Raw genomic sequence first — 13,560 nt, 5'->3', positions numbered from 1 at the left:
AGCTTTTATTTATTTTTATTTATCTATTTTTTTTATTATTAAATGTTTGGTTAAGGGACGCATTGCTAATTCTATGGCGTTAGCTATAACGCCCCTGAGGACCTTGTACATCTAGGCCGTACCACCGTTAACTGGCGGTTTGAGCCGTTAACTCCTGGGAATCCCATATGCCCTACCGCCGTTAACTGGCGGTTTGAGCCGTTAACTCCTATATGCCCTACCACCGTTAACTGGTAGTTTGAGATGTTAACTCCTGGGATCTAACGTCTAGCAGCCCACTGCTGTCACCTCGGTTGCTGTAATTAGCTTTTTGAATTTAATAATTTACTGAATTTAATCTCATTCACTCACCAACGCGCTCCAACGGTTCCCTCCTACAGAGGATTGGTTCACTCTGTCGTCTCCACACAAATCTATAAGAATGGAATTAATTTGATAAGCTATTTAAGTTTCCTTTTTTTTTTAAGTTGCATCGTTAGCTTTTTCTCTTCTTTTTCCTTTACTCACCGCGTTGGTTCCAAGTTCCTAGCTCTTATTAGAAGGAGTCAAGTCCGCCTCTCCCTCTATCTATGCGGCACCCAAATCAGGGTTCTTCACGGCCTCGACCGTTGTTTTTTTTCTCTCTCTCTCTCTCTCTAACCGCTCAGTCTTTGCTTTCTGTATCTGCGTGCTGCACAGCCGTTTGTCTCTCCTCTCGCTCAGCTGCGTCGCACGGTTTTATTTCGCGGAGGCGGGACTTATTTCTCTCAGCCAATGAAATTTCAGATTCCCACCTGGACCAATAGTATACAGCTTTCCTCTTCTGTTTCTGTTAGGGATGTTCAAGATTCTTGTTTTAACCGATGTTTAATATTAAACTCGTTATTTTAGTTATTCACCCTTCCAATAATTCATTATGAAATTATCTATTAGTTAATTAGATATCTATTAATTAGTATTGTTAATTTCCTTAATTTATATTTTATATTTTATCTAAATTGAGGATGGATCATATTAGTAAGCCAATTAGTTAATACCTCATTAAGGTTCTAGCTACTGGGTTACATCCTCCCCCATTAAATATCATGCACGTCCCTGTGCATTGTTTCTACGGGGTACACAACTTCTTGAGTAAGAGAGTCAATAAAAGCTTTATTAAGTCCTTGGAAAAGGGACCTAACTACGGTCACTAGTGGATTGCCCAATTGAGAGTAAGTTAGTCTTTGAGGAGGCTGACTACTTCGTTCAGATCTCCTGACATACATCTCTGGTTGCACAGTATCATGCTCATCCGTTTCGGTTTGATTCTCAACTGAGACAGGACGAAGTGAGCTCTCTGTTTCCGACAGAGCTGATGAGCTATTCTCTAAGACTTTGGTCTTTTCAGATGTATGTGTCTGATCGTGTATGATGGGTTCAAAACTTACATCACGTTGCTGCGACTTTAGGACACCATCCAATTGAGGTAGGTTTGTGTTAGTTTCATCCCCCGTTTCTACGTCAGGTAAGTATACTTCGTTTTTTTTCGTTTTTTCAGGTAAGTATGTTGCTGCTTCTTTCACTCTTTCAGGTAAGAATGTCGCAGTTTCACTCATTCTGTCAGGTAAGAATGTTTCGGTGTTGATGCCTTTGTCAAGTAAGGACAATTCAGCATTTTCATTACCAGCTAAGGTTGGTTCCTTGCGATCCCCTGTGTGTAAGGATAGTGTGTTTTGTTGTTGAATATTATTTACCGGTCCTGAATCTGCTATGAGTTCCCTATTTGGCAAGGTGACCGCTATTTGATAGGATGGTCGGTTTAGCACTTGTGGAAGATCAGAGTAATAAAACTCATCTACCTCTTCGTCAAGTGGCTCATCTGGGTCAGGTTCTAAGGCTGAACTCTGTCTTGTATGAGGTCTGCTAGGTTTCGTAACGCGTTCTGTTTCATTTTCTAATGAAGAGAGAAAACCACAAGGCAGTAAAAGATCTCTGTGGAGTGTTCTGTTGGGTCCTTCTCCGTTCTCTGGTTTTACAGTGTATACTGGCAAGTTTTCCATCTGTTTGAGAACTATATACACTGTTTGCTCCCATTTGTCTGCTAATTTATGCTTTTCTCTTAAGCGAAGATTTCGGACTAAAACACGATCTCCCACACCTAGTGTGGACTCACGAATGTTTCTGTCGAACCGTTCTTTGTTCTTCCTCGCTGTTTTTTGAGAGTTTTTTATGACAATGTCATAACTCTGTTCCAGATGACTCTTCAGTTCTTTAACATACTGAGAATGAGTTATAGAGGGCTTGTTCAAATGCGGTAACCCAAAGGCAATATCTATAGGCAACCGAGGCTGCCTACCGAACATTAGCTCGTAGGGAGAGTATCCCGTCACGTCATTTTTTGTACAATTGTACGAGTGAGTAAGTGGTTTTACAAAATCGCGCCAGTGATGTTTCTCAGTGGCTTGTAAAGTTCCCAACATGCTGAGTAATGTACGATTGTACCGTTCAACGGGGTTGCCACGAGGGTGATAAGGGCTCGTTCTGACTTTACGGATACCAAGTAAAGAACAAAGTTCCTTGATTGTACGTGATTCGAAATCCCGTCCCTGATCACTATGAAGACGCTCAGGAAACCCGTAGTGGACTAAAAAATGTTCCCACAGGTTCTTCGCGACGGTGGTGGCTTTCTGATCTTTGGTTGGGATGGACACTGCATACTTTGTAAAATGGTCTGTAATCACTAAGACATCTTTAGTGTTCTTACTGTCTGGTTCTATGGAGAGAAAATCCATGCAAACTAACTCCATAGGTCTGGTGGTGGTAATACTCACCATTGGAGCAGCTTTGTCAGGGAGGGCCTTCCGACGGATACATCTTTCGCAAGTTTTAACTTTGATTTCGATATCACTAGCCATTCTTGGCCAGTAAAAACGGGACCGAATGAGATCTGTCGTACGTTCAACCCCAAGATGCCCCATATCATCATGTAGGCTTTGCATGACTGTTGAACGTAATGAATCAGGCAAGACTAACTGCAATGATGTCTCTGGTCCTAATTGGCGTCTCCGGTACAGTAAATCATTTTGAAACTCAAACCGTTTCCACTCTCTCAAAAGGTTAAGAACCACCGGGGGTTCTGCAATAGTATCAGTTGGCGGTTTATTGTCAGTCATAAGCAGCTGAATGACTCGGCCAATGGTTGGATCTTTCCTCTGCAAGGAGACAAGGTCAGCATGGTTATACTTGGGCACAGCAAAGAAACTGTCACTATTGTCTTCCAACTGGAATAGGTCTGGAATGGCCGCTGCAGACATGGCAAGTGACTGAACTAAACCACAAGGAGAATCAGTCTCATCCAAGACCATGTGCTTTTGGCATGTTGCCTTCACTGCTTCGGCTTGAAGTTGAAGCTCGACTTCTTTGACAGAGGATAAAAGATGAGATCGGAACTCATCTAGTCGTTGGCATTCCTCAGTGAATTTTGAGTTGTCTTCAGGTTTATCATGCAGCCTCCTAGACAGGCCATCCGCGTCAACGTTCTGTGTACCTGCACGGTATCTGATGTCAAAATTATAGGTGGACAACGCAGCTAGCCAACGATAGCTCGTTGCATCGAGTTTTGCCGTTGTTAAGAGGTAAGTTAACGGATTATTATCAGTAATGACAGTGAATGTGTTCCCATACAAATAGTCATGAAACTTATCTGTTATGGCCCACTTTAAGGCTAGAAACTCCAACTTGTGCGCAGGGTACCTAGTTTCACTAGAGCTTAAACCGCGACTTGCATAAGCGATTACCTGTGTGACACCGTTTTGCACTTGGTATAGCGCTGCACCGAGTCCGGTCGTACTAGCATCTGTGTGTACTAGATATGGGAGTTTTGCGTCAGCGTAGCCAAGAACTGGCGAAGTGGTAAGTTTTTCAATAATAGTTTGAAAGGACTTCTCACAGTCTTGGCTCCAACGATTCCCAAAGGGTTCTTTGGGGTTCAAGTACTTTGATCTACATGGTGGTGTTTTAAAGTTTTTCCGTTTGGGTGGATAACCAGCCGTGAGAGATGTTAGTGGCTTGACAATATTTGAGTAATCTTTAACGAAGCGTCGGTAATAACCGGTAAATCCTAAGAAAGATTGGAGTTCCTTCAAAGTCTGAGGCTTCGGCCATGTTTTGAGTGCTTCCACCTTATCTGGATCGGTTTTTATGCCATCTCGAGATACTATATGTCCAAGATAACGCACAGATGTCTGGAAAAAACGACACTTATCTGGTGATAGCTTGAGTCCGTATTCTCTAAGCCGTTCAAGAACGTGAGAAAGTCTGGTTTCGTGTTCTTCCAAGGAGTTGGAAAAGACGATCAAGTCGTCTAGGAAAACTAACACTTCCTTCAGATTAATGTCCTTCATACACTTTTCCATAACCCGTTGGAAAGTGCTTGGAGCATTTGTTATTCCTTGTGGCATACGGTTAAATTCATAAAACCCAAACGGGCAAACAAAAGCAGTTTTAGGTTTATCCTTTTCACACATCTCTATTTGATAGTAACCTGACTTGAGGTCCATCACAGAAAACCACTGTGATCCAGCGAGAGCAGAAAAGGACTCCTCCAAGTTAGGCAGGGCATATGCGTCGCGAATGGTTTGCAGATTAAGCTTTCTATAGTCTATACATAGACGTACCTCACCATTCTTTTTCCGAACTACCACTATTGGTGAGGCAAATGGAGACTCCGACTCTCTTATTATACCGGTTTCCAAGAGGGCTTCCAAATGTTTTCTCACGGCTTCATAATCATGTGGATGGATCGGCCGAGATTTCTGTTTGAATGGGGTCTCGTCTTTTAAGTTGATGTGATGTCTTATCTGTTGTGTATGACCAAAATCAAGATCGTGGTGCGAAAACACATCGGAGTAAGTGTTAAGTTTGTTGGTGATCCTCCCTTTCCATTCTTCGGACAAGGGCGAAGTACCGAAGTCAAAACTGAGAGGAGGGTTTGAAGGTGAAGTCTGTTGCTGCGAACTACACGCCGCAAGTACTTTCTGATCACTTTTGTCAGGTTCTGGATATGGCATAACACGATCGGCTTTAACTAACTCAGCGATCACACAGTTAGTGGGTAATGTGATGTCATGGTTAGTTTCGTTTCTTAGTACAACAGGTACTTTGTATGGACCATGTGAAGGTAAGGAAATGAGGCAACAGTCTACAATTATACCCCCTGGTAGAGAACCATTGGTGGGTTGTTCAATGAGTGCATAAGGCTCATGCTTGTTTTGGCTGGGTTGCATAAACCCTTCTAGTAACAGTTTTTTATTTGCAGGGAGAACTTCTTGGGTTCTCCCTCGAAGCTTCACCACACCAACTCGTCCATCTTTGCTTTGTTTTTTTCTGACTGCTAAGGCTTTTAGCACGTGTTGGTACCCATAAGAGAGTGCCTTGGAATCAGGTAAGTTATTGGCAGACAATTGCTCATACAAAGGATCGAGTGTGTTTGTGCCAATGAGTAGTGGTGTATCAGAGTTTGAGCTTATATCCGGAACCACTAACGCAAGGGTAGGTAACTCAAGTCCAGACTGATCGAGCTCTTTTGGAAATGTGACACTTATCTCTATGTATCCTAAATAAGGAACTGCTTGACCGTTTGCGCCCTCGACTTCTAACAGATTACTGATGGGTTTAATTGAGAGGTCAGGTAAGTGTTCTTGGTAAAAAGAATTGGCAATGGTGGTTACCTGGGACCCTGAATCCAGTAAACAATTACATTCAACACTGTTAACTGAGACTGTAGCTGTGCATCGCCCACCCACTAATCTTTTGGGAAGTTTTGGCACTGAATGAGCATGAACTGGCTTGCAAAAAAGTCTCTCCGTCCTTTCCTTAGAGGGACTTGGTTCTACTTTAGCACCTATCTGTCCCACGATAGGAGCTTCTACCGGTTTAAAGGAGGAGACTGAGCAATTGGCTTTGACATCTCCCACTCGCGCTGCTTCTGTCTAAGAGCAAGTCTTTTAGTTGCAACTAGTGCTGGATTTGGCTCGTTGCTACAGCTAGAAGCTATGTGCCCATCTTCTCCGCACTTAAAACAGTATCCAGGCTTTGGTCTGGGCACCACTGCTGTTATCTGCTGAATCTGTTTGGGCTCATCTGGAATTTTAGTCCCCACACGGGGTTTTGACTCTTTTTGAGTTTTCTTTGCCTTTTTATCTGTGTTGTTAACCTTAAGCTGTGCAATTTGGCTCCTGAGCTCAGCGATTTGTTTGCGTAAGTCATCACAGTTATCATCTATTTCCAGTTCACAAGTGTTTTTACTCTGAGAGCATGTTGTTTGCACATTTGAATACACTCTAGTTCGTTGTGCCCCTAAGTGTTGTTTCATGCGTGCTGCTTTAGTAGCCTGTTTGTCTTCTTCAGTGCGCAGTTTGAGGAGAAGTGCTGTAAAATGAGGCGGGTTGTCTTTCTTTTGTTCGAGTTGCAGGTTTGAAATCAGCGAGCTGTCCCAACAGCCTCTGCAAAACTGCTTGAGCAGCTGCTGGTCGGCGTCACTGGAGGAAATTCCATTCCTCTGAATAACTAGGTTTAACAAGGTGTATAACCTCTGAAAGTAATCGGAAGGTTTTTCACCACTGTCCTGGTTTGTGTTTAAGAAGCGAGCAAAGAGCTCGTCGCCGTCTTCGACAGCTGCGTAAGCTGAATCGAGATGTTCAAGGTACGTTTCCGGGTCGGATTTTGGACTAAGAGCTTTAACGATGCTCGCTGCTGGGGCTGACAGACTCTCCACGATTCTTCGTACAATTTGGGACTTGGTGAGTGAAGGATCATTTATGCATAACACTACACTACTACGCCAAGTATCATAGTCAGTTTCAAAAGAAGGGTGTGGAACTCGCCCTGAGAACGGTTTTAGTCTGTATTGTGAAGTAGGCGGAGGGATAACCTCACTGCTTTTAACAATGTGTTCCACAATAACTCGCTGAACCTCAGGTGTGTTTAAAAGATTTGGTGGAATGCAAGGGTTTTGTTTTCCAGTCTCTGTAGGTGGACAATTGTCCTTTGAGTTGTTCATATAGTTAACTTCTGGTGTTAAAGGCAGGGAATATGTAACTTGGTCACTATGGAGCATTGGCTCTGGTTCAGTGACTGGTTCAGATGCATGGGTATCCCTTCCTAAAGATTCCCCAATTTTTGCCAGTTCCTCCATTAGAAGGTCTTTAAATGATTGATTGCTACGCGCAGCTATGTCCCTGAGCTCTGACAGATAGGCATCAGTGGCAGATGTGCTAGTTTCTAGACTGTACGCGCTGGCTAGGTCTTGAATATGGAAGAAAACATCTGGGTTCCTAGTACAAGGTTTGTCATAGGGTAAACATTGTTTCTTTAATTCCTTAACAGTGGCTTCATGTTGAAACTCCACAATAATCTGATCACAGTTTGGTAACTTAATGCGCCTGTTAACTGGTCCGAATCCTTCCATAAACCCAAAGACTTCGTTATCAAGGTCTGTATCAGTTAACCCACTGATTAAAACAGCATTTGAAACCTTGACCTTTTCTGTTTTTACAACTTCCATTTTAAAACACTCAAAAGTACCAATAATGCCAAAATGGCAAACCACTGTGACCTCCAGGCACTCTTATGATGTCAGTCAATGGTTAGCTAAGGTAACAACTCTACAATTCTCCTGGCTGGCTCGCCAAGTTTTATGTAACCGGATTACAGGATACAATAAGATAATTAAAAGAAAAAATAAACAAATGGGCCAATAATTAGGTTCGGGGAGAATTGGAGGTTGTTTAAGAATGACTGGAGTCACGGGTATAGCATGAAACGGTTTATATACTAAATTTTAATAATAATGGGAAATATAACACATAAAGATAACACACAAAAACAGATGAAAACAATCGACAATAGTAAAATGGTCGGTATGAGATTTGATCATATGAGTCACAAGTCAGCCGGCGTCAAGTCAAATCCCCACGCTTGGGGTGAAAGTCAGAGTCCGGTGGTGCGATTTTTTCCTACCACACCGTTGAGATTGTTCACAGAAGAGAGCAGTCTGCTCTTCAGTTACTTGAGATGTCCTGGTTCGTTCAGTGGTTAAGGCTCGCCATCTCCCTCGTCAGGAAGAAATCCAGTTCTCGTTCCAAGTGAGTGATCATAGGAGTCGGGATCAAACCCAAGAAAAAAAAAAACCCAGCCTGTAAACAACAGGACTGTTAGCGAGTTGGCATCGACCCTTCTCGTCACATCACAGCATAAAGTCTTACAGACTTAAACAAATGCTTCACTCTATTGGCATAGCCAATCATGTTTGGGTTCACAGTTCAACTAACATAACATCAATTTGATTGTCTATTAAAATAATTCTCAGTAGCTCTGGAAATATAATTACATATGACAACAATTGTTCAGCTCAATAGGCTCAGTTAGATTCTATTACTCTACACTATTCAACAAGAAATACATTCATGACAACAAGGATACATTTAGTTGTGTTTCTATACAGCATTGTGACACCTTGTATATCTGTAACACAATAAATAAATAAATAAATAAATAAATAAATAAATAAAATGTTCTATAACAAAATTTAACAAAATATAAATTCTGGTCCTTTGGTCCACCTTTGTAAAATAATTCTTCCCTAATCAGTTAGCTTTTATTTATTTTTATTTATCTATTTTTTTTATTATTAAATGTTTGGTTAAGGGACGCATTGCTAATTCTATGGCGTTAGCTATAACGCCCCTGAGGACCTTGTACATCTAGGCCGTACCACCGTTAACTGGCGGTTTGAGCCGTTAACTCCTGGGAATCCCATATGCCCTACCGCCGTTAACTGGCGGTTTGAGCCGTTAACTCCTATATGCCCTACCACCGTTAACTGGTAGTTTGAGATGTTAACTCCTGGGATCTAACGTCTAGCAGCCCACTGCTGTCACCTCGGTTGCTGTAATTAGCTTTTTGAATTTAATAATTTACTGAATTTAATCTCATTCACTCACCAACGCGCTCCAACGGTTCCCTCCTACAGAGGATTGGTTCACTCTGTCGTCTCCACACAAATCTATAAGAATGGAATTAATTTGATAAGCTATTTAAGTTTCCTTTTTTTTTTTAAGTTGCATCGTTAGCTTTTTCTCTTCTTTTTCCTTTACTCACCGCGTTGGTTCCAAGTTCCTAGCTCTTATTAGAAGGAGTCAAGTCCGCCTCTCCCTCTATCTATGCGGCACCCAAATCAGGGTTCTTCACGGCCTCGACCGTTGTTTTTTTTTCTCTCTCTCTCTCTCTCTCTAACCGCTCAGTCTTTGCTTTCTGTATCTGCGTGCTGCACAGCCGTTTGTCTCTCCTCTCGCTCAGCTGCGTCGCACGGTTTTATTTCGCGGAGGCGGGACTTATTTCTCTCAGCCAATGAAATTTCAGATTCCCACCTGGACCAATAGTATACAGCTTTCCTCTTCTGTTTCTGTTAGGGATGTTCAAGATTCTTGTTTTAACCGATGTTTAATATTAAACTCGTTATTTTAGTTATTCACCCTTCCAATAATTCATTATGAAATTATCTATTAGTTAATTAGATATCTATTAATTAGTATTGTTAATTTCCTTAATTTATATTTTATATTTTATCTAAATTGAGGATGGATCATATTAGTAAGCCAATTAGTTAATACCTCATTAAGGTTCTAGCTTCTGGGTTACATACAGTGTATAAAAGAGAGTTGCTGAGTCTGTGGGGGACATTCCCTTTGATGGGAAGAGTGTGTGAGGTAGAGAGATGGAAAGAAGGAAGCTTTCGCTTTGAGCTTTTTGTCTGTGATAATCTGACCTAGTGTCATCTTTGGAGAGCTTATTCAGCTCAACTTTGCTATAACTCGGTTTATTGGCAAAGGGTTGTTTCACTTTTTAACCCGCTGTGTCGGGGTTTTGTTTGGATTATTATTCTTCTTTTCAACTGTGTGAAATAAAACCTAGTTCCTCGGATTCGAGGAATGAAAAAAGGATTTACGAGTGGGGTCTCCTCCTGTCGGTAACCGAGCAAAGGTGAGATGCTGGTTGTAAATGCCGTCCCAAGGTGGTATTGATTTAAGTCGTTTCCTCCATCCTAGGCTACAGGTAAAGTCCGTTGTCTCCTCAGCATAAAAGGAACAGCTGGCTGGGGTCTTCACCTGAAGTGTACATAAGCTTCATGGACTGGGGGTGTGTGTAGGTGTGTTTGAGCCTCCTTATTTCTACTTAAAGATTATATTGGTCAGAATTAGAAGCCCTGGGTAATTTGGTGATTTGCTAATCAACTCTCTACAGAGTAAGGGTGTTTGTTGGTACATAATGCCACGCCCACTATACCGATTACAAGTCAAACCCGAGATTTTAGTAACATCTAGAAGAGTGGAGCTGGCCCGGTAAATTAGCTTGTAACAATAATGATGCTGTTTAAAAAAAATGTTTTTCATAATGAGCTGGACATGAATTGGATAATTTTTTGACCAATATCCTAACTCTTCATTTCTGATATGATTTAAGCCAATACGCAATAAATGTGGTTCCTCTTCTTAAAATAAAGAAAAACGTAATCATTTTAGATAACTAACATCACATTTGCCAAAGTTTACCCGTTTAACAATAGATTCACTAGGATAAATACCATAAAGTTTATCTCTCGCCAAATAGATTATTTACTAAGCAATCATGGTTTAACCATGGACACATTGCTTGGTGTGTGTGTGTGTGTGTGTGTGTGTGTGTGTGTGTGTGTGTGTGTCTGCTCTGTCTTCTCGATCCCCAGTGAGTCGTGGAGGATGGCTGCTTATACTGAGCCAGGATTCTCTGGAGGTTTCCTCCTGTTAAAAAGGAGTTTTCCTCTCCACTGTCGCTAAATGCTTGCTTAGTATGAGGATTGCTGTAAAGTCACTGACACTAGTCAGTGACTTGATGCAATTTGCTGGGTTCCTTATATAGGAAACAATTTTCTGATTGGCTTAATGATTAATTGGCTTACCTTTCTCAGTGGCCTAGTGGTAGAGTGTCTGCCCTGAGGCTGGGAGATCAGGGGTTCGATTCCTGGCCGGGTCATACCAAAGACTTTGAAAAAATGGGACCCAATGCCTCCCTGCTTGACACTCAGCATTAAGGGGTTGGATTGGGGGGGGTTAAACCACCAAACGGTTCCTGAGCGCGGCTGTGTCTGCAGCTCACCGCTCCCCCAGGGGATGGGTCAAATGCGGAGAACAAATTTCACACACACACCTGTGTGTGTGACAACTAATGGGACTTTAACTTTGACTTTAAACTTTGAACTGACCTGAATTGGAATGTTTATTATGTGAAGTGCCTTGAGACAACTTTTGTCGTGATTTGGCGCTATATAAATAAACTTGAATTGAACTGAATTGAATATCTTCTATCGTACACACTTCTACTTTAAATATTATCTGTGCATAACTTGACGAACGTTAAGCCAGTTTTGCCTAAACTAGACCTCAGATTTGTCATATGTTGGCGTTTTGAGCAAGAGAAGTAGCTGAAGAAACTGATGTGTGATATTTGCACGGTATTAAGTTGTGTCATTAAAGCAAAAATCAAAGTTTTCTTTTCTCAGATGGCACCACCTAGAGACAGAAAAATAAATGGCACCTTTAGGCCCCTCTCCCTACTTGTGTTTATTTATTTGGCAGACGCTTTCATCCAAAGCCACGTACAATTTTTTATCTATAGGGCATGTTGGGATTTGTGGGGGAAACCAGAGCACCCGGAGGAAATCCACGCATGCATTGGGAGAACATGCAACTCCACGCAGAAAGGCTGCAGCTGAGTTTCAAACCTGCAACCTTCTTTCTGCAAGGCAACAGTGCTAACAACGGCGCCACCATGCACTTCCATGTTTGTCACTGAAGGCAACTTTTTTAATTCGTGAATGCGCACCTCTAACCAGGCAACAGAGGTTGTCTCAAACTTTTTACTCTCATGTTATGCTGTTCCTTCATTTTGTTGTACTTATGCATATAATAGGTTTGAGACACGGTTAAATAAATTAATCTAATTAATCAAAGGCTTAGTAATTGTTAAGGTAATTATATATGTTTTCTTTTATCATGCTTTATGCTTTTATTACATTTAAAGATTTTACTATTTTTGTTTAAACAGTTGCTGTTTGAAGTCTCATGTAAAAATGCTGAATCTTGGTCCTGACCTAACGTGACCCAAAGGACATCTGCTGACTTGGACAGCTGCTGACTCGTGCAACTGTTTGTTGCACATTGTGTGATTAAACACTGATTAGCACTGAATGCTCTTTGTGTGAAACTTGTAACAATTAAAAACTGAGAGCTGTGTTTTCCCCCTCCCTTCAAATCAGCTCATCGGGCACGTGTCTAGGGACCCTCCCAGCTTGTAATGAAAGAACATGCTTGGATCTCAAAGTTAGAATGGTTTGAAGGAACCGTCAGCTCAGTGGAGACTGGGTTGGTGAGGCCTTATTCCATTCTCCTCGAGCAGAAAACAGAATTCTGACCTTGTGTCTCTTTTCTTCCTTGTGTATGGTGTCTAGGGGTTTAAACCTGACAGTAATTAATCTTCAGGAAAATTTGCCCTCAAACAGTTTCTCAATAATTAAAAATAATTTTACTGAGGCACAGATAACACACCCACACTTTACTGAGTATATTTCTGTAACCACAATGTCCATTTGATTACTTTGTTCTTATTAAAAAGGCAACCATTGTAGGATTTGTTAGGATGTGTAAATATGAGTACTTGTGTCATTGATAAAGTGTAAATGAACACAGAACATTGTAAATGTGCACTGAACTGAACATTACGGGGAATTATATCACAGTTCAGGGTAAGATTGTAACATATAGATAAAAGAAAATCCTAAATAATTCCTGAAAATACAAAAACCAATACCATAACTTCCGATATGATCATGGTAGGGTGACAATATCGGACATCCCTATAATTTCATATTTTTTGTGTCATTTGAAACAAATGTAAGAAAAAAATTATATCTAACAAATAATTGTGTTTGTACCTAAAAGACCATCCAATGGGATGGTGCATGGCCCAGTAAACAAGTTAAGAAAGTTTCTAATGATCCCAAAAGAAAAAAAAACAAAGATTTCTGCCAAACAAACGTACTGTTTGCAGTGAGTTGCAGTCAGAACAAAGTCCTTCTGAAAGAGGATCCCACCACACGAATGGTGCCCTTCATACTGGAGTGATGCCATGTAGGGTCTGGAGTGCGGCTTTGCAAACCGACCTCCTACTACACCGCTCTCAGTAGCTCCTGTCATAAAAAGAAAGTCAAATCAATGAAAATTCACAGCTGAACAGCATTTATGTCTGCTAGAAATAACAGATTAGTGAAAATGTACCAAGTGTTGATGTTACTCCACTCATGAGCTGCATATAGTTTAAAATGGCGTGGGTTTATAAAAACCTTCTGATCTTACCGGTGATGGTGACCAGCACGAGGGCATAAATGATGGTGACTGTGCGCATCATGGTTGTGCTGAAGAAAAGTCTAATGACTTTTGACCCCCTACCTCACCTTTTATTGTCACCCCCCCCCCCCCCCCCAACTAAGATGGAAACTTTGTGGGCAGG

General features: G+C 41.4%; 1 long non-coding RNA gene across 1 annotated transcript; it reads right to left on the bottom strand.

Moving 5' to 3' along the window:
- Positions 1-8,040: 8,040 nt before the first annotated feature.
- LOC139062614 (uncharacterized) lies at positions 8,041-9,028 on the bottom strand. Its single transcript, XR_011516174.1, has 2 exons — positions 8,961-9,028; positions 8,041-8,153 (listed from the first exon to the last, which is right to left on the bottom strand). It is a non-coding gene; the product is annotated as an uncharacterized lncRNA (long non-coding RNA).
- Between the last annotated feature and the right edge of the window lie 4,532 nt (positions 9,029-13,560).

Source organism: Nothobranchius furzeri, chromosome 14, assembly GCF_043380555.1.
Source record: "Nothobranchius furzeri strain GRZ-AD chromosome 14, NfurGRZ-RIMD1, whole genome shotgun sequence".
NCBI classification, from domain to species: domain Eukaryota; kingdom Metazoa; phylum Chordata; class Actinopteri; order Cyprinodontiformes; family Nothobranchiidae; genus Nothobranchius; species Nothobranchius furzeri.
Note: the sequence above shows the minus strand (reverse complement) of the source record. Positions and strands in the feature narration are given on the sequence as shown.